Below are 13037 nucleotides of genomic sequence, written 5' to 3' on the forward strand. Positions count from 1 at the left end.
ATTTCCAAAACCCTATATGGTCCTCAAAGTCTTACCCACATGAACAACAAACACTGTCTGGAGAGCCTACTCCAAAAATAAAAATGAACAATGTGTTTTTCACATTTTAATATGTGAAATTAAAATGTGTTTTTCACATTTTAATATGGCCTAGTCTTTAAATGAAAGGCATGAATATTAAAGTGGACTCAATAATTTATAAATGAGTGGGAATACTGTTTGAAGGTAGGCAGTGCTAAGTTTTTCTTCATCTGCAATGACATTATCTAAAAATATTAAACAAAAATCAAAATTTTATATGAATGGAAAATGTAGATCAAATGAAATTTATAGATAACCAAAATCCAGTTCATTTTCATTTTAGTCAACTTCCTCACTATCTATAATGAAAGTAGTAGACTAGAGAAGGCATGTCCTATTTTTATATCCAGCAGCCAATGCTATACCATAAACATTTGAGAAATATTTGTTGAAATCAACCAAGGATGGCAATTGAACAACTTTATCCTATTTCCCATATTTTTACTGCAGGAAGATCTTAATAATAATTCAAAAGGCTTAAAACAAAGTATCATGAAAAAATTAAAGCAACATTAAGGAATACAAAGAATCTTCCAACCTGAGCAATGTATATTGGGAAAAAGGGAACAATCATGTATTTCCTATAACTACAATTACAGATTTATTAAAGCCAGCAATGACTAAGAGGAAGAACACACAAAATATGATTTTTACTTTCCTTTTCATAAAATCTGAACATGTTGGATTTACAGAGCAGAAAATATACTATAGGTTTTCATGGTGAGAAAAATAAGTGAGCCTGAAACATTACTAATAACTGGAGGCTTAGGGAGATGAAAATAAATGTAAAATAAGGTGGGGAAGAAGCAGAAAAAAATAGCATCAGAATGTATAAACTACTTTCTATATAATAAAACCCACTTTTCAGTTAAAGTTGTTAAATGGAACACAAACCTTTAACTTCAATATTTCCAAGTTTTGTAAAATTAAATAAAGGGTAATTTTAAGGTACAAAATCAAAAATATAGAAAAAAACAATCAAGTGTTTTACAAATTGGAAGTCAGAAAAGAATTATTTGGCTTATGGACTCTTAATAAAACCCTAAGAATTCTAAGGCAGCATATAAAGAGTAAAGGACAGACATAATTTGTATTACAGCCCCATCCCACCCCCAAAGTTCCAGAAAGCAGTAGTAGCAAAGAGGGGGGTGAAAGTTGGGTGACGATTGAAATCTAGTTAAGAGCAAATAAGATGGCAGCCAGGATTTTTCCTTTTCACTAAATGTAACCTGACAACTTGTTTTTCCCAGCTAACTGGAGGGTTAATGTTTTATTCTGTATTTGAAGGCCTTGGACTAGAAGACATCACAGACATCTGAAGAGTGGACAACTGTAGACTGAGAGAAAGGAAACTGGGAGAAGAAATGGTGTTAATAAGATAAAATGAAGACAAAACTCGGTGCCTCCACCCATCAAGAAATCCAACTCTTAAATCCATCAGAGAACTTGAGTCAAAATAGCCCCCAACCTACAAACTTCTTCAGGACAAACTAGGCAGGTTCTTAATTACAACTTTCCCTCTTTAGTAAGAGAAAGGAGATGCCTAGTTGGCTCTACACAGCCTTTCTAGAGTGCTGGTTCCATACAACTCTGCCCACTCTTACGGGCCATATGTCCTTGTTCCACCACAGCCCAGTAAACTGTCCATAGTCGGGCAGGCCCTGTGTTTTTCCTTGGAGCAATGAATTCTGGCCACTCACAAGGAAGCTCCCAGGCTGGACAGAGAGATTCAAACTCCCCCTAATGACGATTCCTTCTTCAAGTCAGCCAGGACTCACTGTGCTGTGCCATCTCCCTTATATACAGGTACAAGCACCCATGCCATCTTTCCATGTGCTCCTTTTCTCAGTAAATATTGTGGGGGGTGGAGTTCTGTTTCCTGTCTGTGGCAATAGTTAGCTCAGGGCTGGGAGGAGATGGTCTTTTCCATACGCAGAGAAAAATCTGTCTCTGTTATAGCATTTACTTGTTTGGGGAAGACCAATTCTCCTTGTCTCCTTGCCCCTTGCTATGTGGGTGTCATCCTGGGAAATTCCCACAACTAACCTTCCCTTTCTCTCACCTGCCCAGCATCCTTTGTCAAAGGTGACAGGGGGGCAAAGCGATGGTTACAGCAGGGAGGACATTTGCCTTGCATACAGCCGACCCGGGTAGGATCCCTTATGGTACCCCCAGCACTGCCAGGAGTAATTCCTGAGTGCAGAGTCAGGAGTATCCCCTGAGCATCGCTGGGTATGACCCAAAAAGAAAAAAAAACTCAGTCTAGTTGGGTCTTGCCCATTTTTCATGAGGTATACTTACTGTTAAACTTTTTATTTTATAAAAGAATTAATAGATGAGACAAAAAAATCTTATGTTTAATAAAAAGAGGGAAAAAATTAGAAATAGGAAAGAAAAGTAGATGAACATTGGCACATGTTAAGTTTTCAAATACTAAGAATTTCAAAAAAGAAAAGTTTGAAAACAAAAGAAATTAAAAACATAAATCAAGAAAAATATGACTAATGAAAAATGTCTTTCCAAATTAAAAGTGTCCAGTGCAAAAAAAAAGTGTTACACCAAATCCAGGTGTGTGTGTGTGTACAAACATAATATATATAATAAACATTCCCAAATATAGAATACTCTTTTTTTCAGTAAGGGTTAAAAAGTAGTTTTCATATATACAAGAATCAATATGAGTATAACTTCTCAACAACATTTCATGGAATCCAAAAGATAATGAAACATTGTTTTTTAAATATTGAAGAAAGGGGCTAGGAAATGTAGCGCTATGAACTGTACCTACTTACTATGTGTGACACCTTCACTTTAATCCCTGGCACTGCCGCTATCACCAGGTGTGACCCCTATCCCTGCCAGAGCAATCCCTGTGCTACAACAGAGGCAACCTTTACAATCCTGGCACTCCACAACCAAGAGTGCAAGACCCACAACCATTTGCATGAGGACTTCCACAAAGCAAATGGCGCTTCGGGCACAGAGCAACTAAGTGTGTGACCCCCATACACTGCAACTAAGGTGTCCCCAAACCACAACAATGATGACATAACAACAAAGGAAAGGAAAGAGGTATTAAAATAAATAGATTTTCTTCTCCCCTGCCCCTACGAGACACCGAGATGCCGCCCACAAATGGCTCCTCCGGCTACTTATCAAGGTCCTTAATGGCCATGATCCCAGAGGCACACAAACCAATCTCAGAACCCAGCAGCTTTTGGCAGAAATGCATCCAGACTGTGCATTAAGCTATAGCGCCATGCCACCCTGTGTGGGAAATGTCATCCCTTCTGCTTCCCCCCCACCCCCCCGGCGGCATGGTGGCCGCCATTTTTCAGAGCCAATTGGACAGTCAGGTATGATCCAACAGTGACGGACATGCAGGGCCCCACGGGATGGGGGGTGGAATGGCCCTTTCTCCTCCGGCTTTTGGCAGAAATCCCTCCAGACTTAATTATCAAAATTTCAGAATTCCAAAATCATATGATCTTCATAATCAGAAATAGAAAACAAATTATCTAATGATGACTTTTTGGCAGGTCTGATTGTTGGGGAAAATTCCAAATAGCAATGGTGGGTCTTTTGTCGAAATATTGAATGTTATCAAAATGGAGAGAGAGTAAAGTGGAAATCATCTCCCACACAGGTGGGGGAGGGGTGGAATGGGGTATACTGGGGTTCTTGGTGGTGGAGGGTGTGCACTGGTGAAGGGATGGGTGTTTGATCATTGTATGACCGAGACTTAAACCCAAAAGCTTTGTAACTGTTCTCATGGTGATTCAATAAATAAAAAATAAATTAAATAAAATAAATAGATTTCTCAAAAGATATTTTAACAATGATATCTAAACTGCAGCCACTGAAACTTTGTAATATTCTAAAATGTCTGCCAAGTTGACAGGTGGGGTGTGGGGAGGGGAGGGAATGTGAGGACACTGGTGGAGGGGAGTCAACCCTGGTGGTGGGATCAGTGTTGAAATATCACATGCCTAAAATGCAACTATCATTAACTTTATAAATCACAGTTCTATAATTTTTTAAAAATAGATTTTTTAAATGATTAACGTCTGGCATAAAATATATATATAACAAGGTATAAAATGTGTGCAGCAAGAAATAGATGTTGGAGAAAAAGTGCCTAGCCTATGAGAACTCTGGGGTCTTCTCAGAGCAGGGGCAGGCAACCTTCCCCATTCCCCATACTTCCAGAAGCCCCCACTGCCACATTCACATTCCAGTGCTCCCATCATATAAACTCTGGCTCAGTTCTACAGATCCTAGAGTTTCTGGAACACGTAGTTGTATATGCAGCCTTGAACACCTCCCAATTCCACAATCCTGATATCTCAGTAGAAGCACCAAATTAGTCTGGAAGGTATCACTGAAGTGAACTAAGCCCGATAAACAAAAACAGTAACACAGAAGGCTCAACTAGCAATCAATGGCTTAGTAAACCCTTATACAAAGACTTAATGGCTCCACAGTGAGATAGAACAATTTTCACAAATTTTCTTTTACTGAAGAATTTTTTAATAATTTCATTAACCATTGACCTGTAACGAGAAATGTGAAATACATTCTTCTGTGCCTGCTAAGGGGACAGAGAGAGGGTGTGGTTGGGAAAATGGGGATATGGTGGAAACCTTCTGTTCACTCTGAAGGTGGGGTTGGTGTTGAGATATTAAATGTCCATAACAACTGTATTAGGTATTATGAACAACTTTGTAAATCATGGTTTTAAATAATGTTAAAGGGCGGGGGGAATAAAGAAAAAGTTTCTAGCCTAAATTTGTTTACCATGTCAAACTATCTATCTGGGGAGAAGATAAAATAAAGACATGTTCAAATATTCAAACTTTTTCAAACTTTCCTCCACAAACACTGATCCTATGCACCTATTTCCAGGAATATGTGATCTACTAAGATGAGAGGCAAGGTCCTTCTCCTTCCCCCCACCCCGATGGGACCCTTAGATGACACCCATAAATGGCCCCCGGCTACTTATTAAGCTCCTACACAGCCATGATCCAGAGACACACACAGGAATCTCGGAACCGAGCAGCTTGCTGCAGAGATCTCTCCAGACACTGTAGCACTGTCATCTGTTGTTCATCAATTTTCTCAAGCGGGCACCAGTAATGTCTCCATTGTGAGACTTGTTGTTACTGTTTTGGGCATATCAAATACACCATGGTTAGCTTGCCAGGCTCTGCCGTGTGGGCAGGATACTCTCAGTAGCTTGCCAGGCTCTCCAAGAGGGAGGGACAGAGGAATCAAACCCAGGTTGGCCTCGTGCAAGGTAAATGCCCTACCTGCTGTGCTATCACTCCAGTCCTCTCCAGACACTAATTATTAAAATTTGAATTCCTAGAGTGTGCAGCCACTCTCAAGTCCGCCGTGCATTATATGCTATCCATAACAAGCAATACAAAACAAATTGTCTAGCATTGCTTTTTCGATAGGTTTGAGCAGTGGTGGGACTGCTGTCAAAATATTGAATGCAATCATAGTATTGTGGAAATTGTCTGCCACACAGGCAGGGGAAGGACTGGAATGGGGTCCAGTGGACTGGAATGGGGAGCAGATACTGGGGATTTTGGTGATGGAGAATGTGCACTGGTAAAGGGATGGGTGATTGATCATTGTGTGGCCGACACTCAAACATGAACGCTTTGTAACTGTATCTCGTGGTGAATCAGTAAAAAAAGAAAAAACATATATAAGTAAATGAATAAATCAATAAATAAAATGACAGCCGAAAGCAAGTATGAGTAGAGAGAGAACAAACCACGAGAACAGAGAAGTAAAGAGGGAGCCTGCTATGTTGGCAGGGAAAGCATAGCTGTGCCCCCGCCTCCAGAGCAAGCAGTATATGGTCAGTGCGAACTCACAAAGGCTCAGGATAGAAATTTTTAAAAGGTCAAATGGGCAGATAAGCTAAAGCAGTGGTCTCTAACCATTGGCCCATGGACCAGTGCCAGACCACAAGTACAGAAAGGTTGAAAAACGCGCATCTCTGGCCTTGATGGTCATTGCCAGTACTCAGGACTGCGGGTATGAAAGGGCTAAAGAATACTGGCCAAAACATTTAAATGGGTTTAAATAAGATATTCACAACCCAGGCAGGCTTGCCAATGAATTGGTGACCAACATGTAGAAAACAAGGCAAACATACAATAAAAACAAAACTTATTGTGAGGAAAATAAAAATTATTCTTCACTATTATTTGGTTCAACTATACCAAGCACAGTGGGGGGATGACAACTTTTTACCCCTTTATATCATGCATAAAATCAATAGCACTAAAGCAAGCATTTAAGAGACAGTAATATATCCTTGCTATGTAGAAACATGTGTGTAAATAGATGCTTCCTGGAAATAAAAGGTTTAGTAGAGGGGAGATGCTGAGGTCAGCCATCTCTCGTTACAAGACCTGTAAAGCTCACTCTTCAAAGAGTGTGTGTGTTGCTCTCATAAAAATGTAAGCTATACACATACACACAATTCTATGCATAAAAATCATAAGAATTTAGAAAGCTATCAGAAAAATAGTGAACACTTATTTAGGATGTGCTGTATGCAGTGTTACGAACACTTTACAGTGTTAGCTCATAAATTCATAACAGCCCTGTGGTTTTGGTATTATCACTTCTTCCTTCCTCTTTAATCTTTCCCTCTGGAATTGAAGTTCTTAGAAATTAACTATCCATGATCAGTGAGTAAATGGAGTTGAGATTTTGTGAGGTAAAGAGACCACTTTTACTGTCCGAGGAGAATTTTAGGAAACTCTATTCCCCACATATGAAGATATTTATAAGATTCTTCCTACCTTACACTCTCCTGTCACACCCAATTGATTTAACTGATGACAATGATGATGATGATAATTATAGTTTAGGTCACATGGTCATAATATTATTAGCATTTATTATTTTAATGTACACAGCTAGTACACTTTAACTACCACCAAACTGCCCTCTACAACTTTTCTTATTCTAGCTCACCTTCTGCCCCTCCCCCACTGTCACTACTTGGTAATCTCGGTTTTGTACCACAAAGTCAAGGGTTTGTCACCATTCAATACTGTTCGTGTCCTTGTTCTGTTACTCTGTAGACCACAAATAAATGAGTTCATCTAGTATTTGTCCTTCTGCATCTGACATATATTGCTTAACATGATACCCTCCAGTCCACCCAAGCTGCAGCAACCTGCAAGAATATCTTTTCATACAGCTGCATAGTATTCGATGTTGTAGTGGAAACCTTTAAGGAGAATAAGCTTTGTTTCTGTTTAGAGAGCTTGGAGATGCAAAATTTGTGCCCCCATAAAACTATATGTTACTACACAGCCTTTGACTTTTTCCTTTGCCCCCTTTATCGAATGCCCTCTTTTACCTGTCATCATTGATTGCCTTAAACAAACTTGTCAATTGACCACCAATCATTGGCCCACTTCTATTGGTTCCCAGTTAATATCTCACATCTGTGTCTATAACTACCAGTAATGGACTGGTTCTGAAAGGCCTGTGGCTCACGGACCACAACACATTTACCCATTCAGTTCTTAATGGACATTTGGGCTTTCTCCATATCCTAGATATTGAACTAAGTGCTTGCATATTTTCTTTTTTTTAAATTTTTTAATTTATTTATTTTTTAATTAGTGGGTCACCGTGAGGGTACAGTTACAAATTTACCCATCGTTGTGCTTGTGTTTCCCTCATACAATGTTTGAGAACCCATCCCTCCACTAGTGTCCACTCTCCACCATCAATGAACCCAATATCCCTCCCACCCTCCCATCCCGCCCCCCCCACCCCACCCCGCCTCTGTGGCAGGGTATTCCATTTTGTTCTCTCTCTCCTTTGGGGTGTTGGGTGTTGTGGTTTGCGATAGGGGTATTGGGTGGCCATCGTGTTCAGTCTCTAGTCTCTAGTCTATTTTCAGCACACATCTCCCTCCCTTCTGGGTTCCAAAGGGGATGCAGCACGATAGACCATATCCACACAGTGACCAAAATCATTGAAGTTTTGTGAGAGTTCAAGATGCCGCTCTGTCTAACGTTCATCGACTTAAAGAAGGCCTTCGATTCTGTTGAGACTGAGTCAGTCATCAAAGCCCTGGCCAACAGGGCATTCAAACTCAGTATATCAAAATCCTCCACGAGCTGTATTGTAGATTCACAAACAGGATCTCACCATTCTACAAGGAAGTGATCATTGATGTAAAGAGAGGGGTGCGGCAGTGTGATACCATTTCACCGAAACTCTTCAGTGCCACCCTCGAGAACATCATGCAACAACTGGAATGGGAAGGAATGGGAGTGAAGATAGACAGTCGGCAATTACACCACCTCCGCTTCGCTGGTGACATCGTTCTCATAACACCAAACATTAACCAAGCAGCACAAATGCTGGCCGACTTCGACCATGAGTGTGGAAAGGTCGGATTGCAGCTGAATCTCAACAAGACGATATTCATGAAAAACGAACTGGTCCCTGAAGCTCCATTTGCTTTCAATGGAATAAACATCTCCAAATGCAGCAGCTATGTGTACCTGGGTCGAGAAATCAACATGAGGAACGACTTGGTGCCACAACTGTGCAGGAGGAAGAGAGCAGCGTGGAATGCATTCAAGAGTGTCGAAGAGTTCCATATCCTGGGGAGCACTGCCTATGTTTTCCTGAATGTATTTTATGAATTCTGAACTAACTTTAGGTCTTTATTCCACTTTGAACTAACTTGTATGAAGTTAAGAGAACGAATAACCTCCGACTCTGGGCACATCTTTTCGACTCCACCATTCTTCCTGCACTAACATATGCCTCAGAGACCTGGGCCCTACGCAAACAGGATGAGAATGCTATTAGGGTATCCCAAAGAGGAATTTCAAGAGCTATGCTAGGAATATCATGTCTCACTCAAGTGAGAGAAGGAATCCGGAGTTCTGACCTCCATCAACGGTCAAAAATCAGTGATGCTGTCTATTTGCCAAGGCATCAAAAATCAGATGGGCCGGTCATGTAATGCGATTCAGAGATGACCACTGGACTAGAGCTGTTACCGACTGGATTCCACGAGATGTCAGAAGACCTCGTGGCCGCCCACCAACTAGATGGTCAGATTTCTTTGTCAAATCCCTGAATAAATGATTTGAGGCTCTTCCTGTTCCTGGAGCAAGCAGATATCATTGGGCTGCACTAGCTCGGGACAGAGACAAATGGAGACGTTACTGGCGCCCGCTCGAGCAAATCGAAGATCAGTGGGACTACAAATGACAAGTGACAAGTGATCTCCCTTCCTGGGCGGGATCTCCAACCACATTTTATTTGGTGTTCCCTTCTCTATCCAGACTGCCTTTCCCCCAGCATGTGAGGCCAGCTTCCAAGCCATGAAGCCAACCTCCTTGTATTATATACTACTGTTCTTGGGTGTTAGTCTCCTACTCTGTTATTTTATATTCCACAGATGAGTGCAATCTTTCTATGTCTGTCCCTCTCTTTCTGACTCATTTCACTTAGAATGATACTTTCCATGTTGATCGACTTGTATGCAAAGTTCATGACTTCATCTTTTCTAACAGCTGCATAGTATTCCATTGTATAGATGTACCAAAGTTTCTTTAACCAATCATCTGTTCTCGGGCACTCGGTTTTTTTTTTTCAGATTCTGGCTATTGTAAACAGTGCCACGATGAACATATAAATGCAGATGTCATTTCGACTATGCTTGCATATTTTCTAATTAATGCTTTTGTGTTTTGAAGTTAGGTGCCAAGAAGTAAAATCAGTAGATCATATGGAATTGTACTTTTTTAGTAGAATTTATGAGAAATCACCATACTGGTTTTCATAGAGCTGAAGCAGACAAGATTTATGTCCACAGTGGAGAAGGGCTTCTTTTTTCACAGAACTCTGCAAACATGGGCTCTTTCGAGTTGTCTGATATCTGCCCTTGTCACTGGTATGAGATGATATCTCACTGTTGTTCTGATTTGAATTTCCATAATAGGAAGTGATGATACACACTTTTTTATACACCTACTGATCATCTATGTATCCTCTTTTGGGAAGAATTTGTGCACCCATTTTTACGGGATTGTTGATTTTTTGTGTGTTGAACTTTGTGCTTTATAAATCTTGGATATTAACCCTTCTTCTGGTGTCTGACATACAGGTATTTTCTCCTATACAGAGGGTGCCTTTATTTTAGCACATTTTTGTCATGCAAAAATTCTTTTAATTTTATGTAATACCATTTGTTTTCATTGTCTTTGCCAATGGAGTCAAATTATTGATAATGCATCTGAGTTCCGTATCCTGGGGAGCACTGCCTATGTTTTCCTCAATGTATTTTATGAGTTCTGGACTAACTTTAGGTCTTTATTCCACTTTGAACTAACTTGTATGAATGATAAGAGATGAGGGTCTAAGTTCAATATTTTGCATGTAATTTTCCAGTTTTCTGAATACATTTGTTAAAGACATTTCCCTCACTCCACTTCATGCACATGCCCCCTTGTCACAGCCTACCTGTTCCAAAATCTGAGAGTTTGTCTGTGAGCTCTCCATTCTATTCCAATAGTCTGAGAGTCTGGTCTTAATTTCAGTACCTCACCATTTTGAGTACTATAATTTTATGGTACAATTTAGTCATAAACTATACTACATCTTCCTTTTTCTCAGAACTACTTTGACTGTTCAGGGACTTTTATGATTATATGTAAATTTTAGTAGCGCTTATTCTAAGTCCTTTGTTCTAAATCTGTCATTGGAATTTTGATAACAATTGAACTAAATATGCATAACGCTTTGGGTAAAACGTTTATTTCTTTCAGTAGTAAGTTATACAATAGTTTTCAATGTTTAAGTCCACATCATTTGTTAAATTGATTCCTTAGTATTTGATGTGTTAAGACACCATTTTAAGCAGGGTTGTCTTTTTATCTAGTTTATTATTGTCATATAGAAATGTAGTAAATTTTATGTATTGATTTATAGTCTACTATTTTTTCTGTGTTGGTTTATTGTTTCTAAGGGATTTTTAGTTATGCCTTTATGGTCTTCTATGTATATTTTCATATCATTTCAAATAGCAAGAATTAACTTAGTTTCCAATTAAACCACTTTTATATCTTTTTCTTGCCTAATTGCTGTAGCAAAGACTTCAATAACAATATTAAATCATAGTGAATAAACACACTTTTCTTATACCTAATCTCAAGAAGAAGACTTTCACTTTTTTAATTTTATTTTTTATTGAATCACTGTGAGACACAATTACAAAGTTTTCATATTTGATCCACCACCAAACCCCGCATACCCCCCTCCCACTGCCCCTCTGCCTGTGTGGCAGACATTTTTCATTTTACACTTTCCTTACTTTGATTATGTTCAATTTTCAACAGGAATCTCACTATCATTATTTGGAGGTTTTCCTCCAACAGTCAGACATGCTGGATGGCATCAATAGATTGTATGCTTTCATTTTTCAGAAAAGGTTGCGCGGAGTTGTCCCAGTCCCACATCCCAGAGTTGTGTTAGTAGTTGCTCAGTGTCGCCGGGGCTCCATCTGGAGAAGGCGTACCGGCTGTGCCTCCTCCGTCTGGCTCCCCGGTGTTGCTGACCTGGCTGGGATCCAGAGCAGTCTCCGGCCTGCACCACTTGCAAGAACGCCCGGATTCTTCGCTGTTGAATCAAGACTTTCACTTCTTCACCATTTACCATGATATTGATTGTAGATTTGTTGTAAATGGCTGTTACTATCTTGAGAAATGGTCCTTTTGTCTGCATTTTGTTGAGGGTTTTTATTATGAAAAGAATGGATGCTAAAACTTTTTTTAAAAGCTTTTTCTGTCCCAATTTATGTAGTATGATTTTTATATTTCCATTTGTTAAGGTGGTGCACTGCATAAGCTGATTTGAATATGTTGAGTCATCCTTGCATCTCTAAAATGAATGTCACTTGATCACAGTGTATGATTCTTTGATTGAATGTTGGATTCATTTTGCTAAGATTTTTTTCAAGATCTTTGCATCAAAATCTTGATTTGGTCTCTCCACCAAGATGTGACCCTGGCGGCCGTGCGTGTGTGGCCTCTCCCGCAGCTGTACGAGCATGATTCCAGAGGCCAGTTAAACTACTTTTGGTACTAGCAGCATCTTGCAGAAATGTCTCCAGACTGTGAACTAAGCCCCGGCCCCATGCCTGCCTAGGAGGGGAAAGGATTTTCTCTCTCTCTTTTCCTTGCCGGGGTAGGGGGGGAATGGGCGTGGCAACCACCATCTTATGAGGACCACTAATGAGAGGTGCAAGCTTGCAATGACCCAATTTCTGGCAGAAATTTCCCTGGACTTAGTTACTAAAATACAGAAATCCCAAACCGCTGGCTGCTACTGTGGCCGCGCAACCTCATATCTCTTCACAGCAGGTCTGATTCTAGTGAGGAAACTCCAAACAATAATAGTGAGTTCTTTGTTGAAATATTGAATGTAACCAAAGTAAATTGAAAGTAAAGTGAAATTTATCAGTTACACAGACGGGGGTGGGGTGGGGTGGGGGGCTGGGATGTATACTGGGGTTTTTTTTGGTGGTGGAATATGTGCACTGGTGAAGGGATGGTTGTTTGAGCATTGTATAACTGAGTCTTAAACCTGAAAGCTTTGTAATTTTCCACATGGTGATTCAATAAAAAAATATTGATGTTGATATGTAATTTTCTTTTAAAAATAATATGTATATCTTTTTTTAATCTTGCTAAGGGTTTGTCAATCTTACTTATCTTTCTAATCTTGAGTTCTTGGTTTCATTGACCTTCTGTGTAGTTTCCAACTGTTATTTGTTTTTATCACTTCCACAAATCTAAGTGTCAACATTGCAGGTCTGAGGATTCCTTCTTTAAGTTCCTTTCTTTTAGTAATTTGAACATATCAGTCCATTCTCTCCTTGCTAATAT

This window comes from Sorex araneus, chromosome X (genome assembly GCF_027595985.1).
Source record: "Sorex araneus isolate mSorAra2 chromosome X, mSorAra2.pri, whole genome shotgun sequence".
Taxonomy (NCBI): domain Eukaryota; kingdom Metazoa; phylum Chordata; class Mammalia; order Eulipotyphla; family Soricidae; genus Sorex; species Sorex araneus.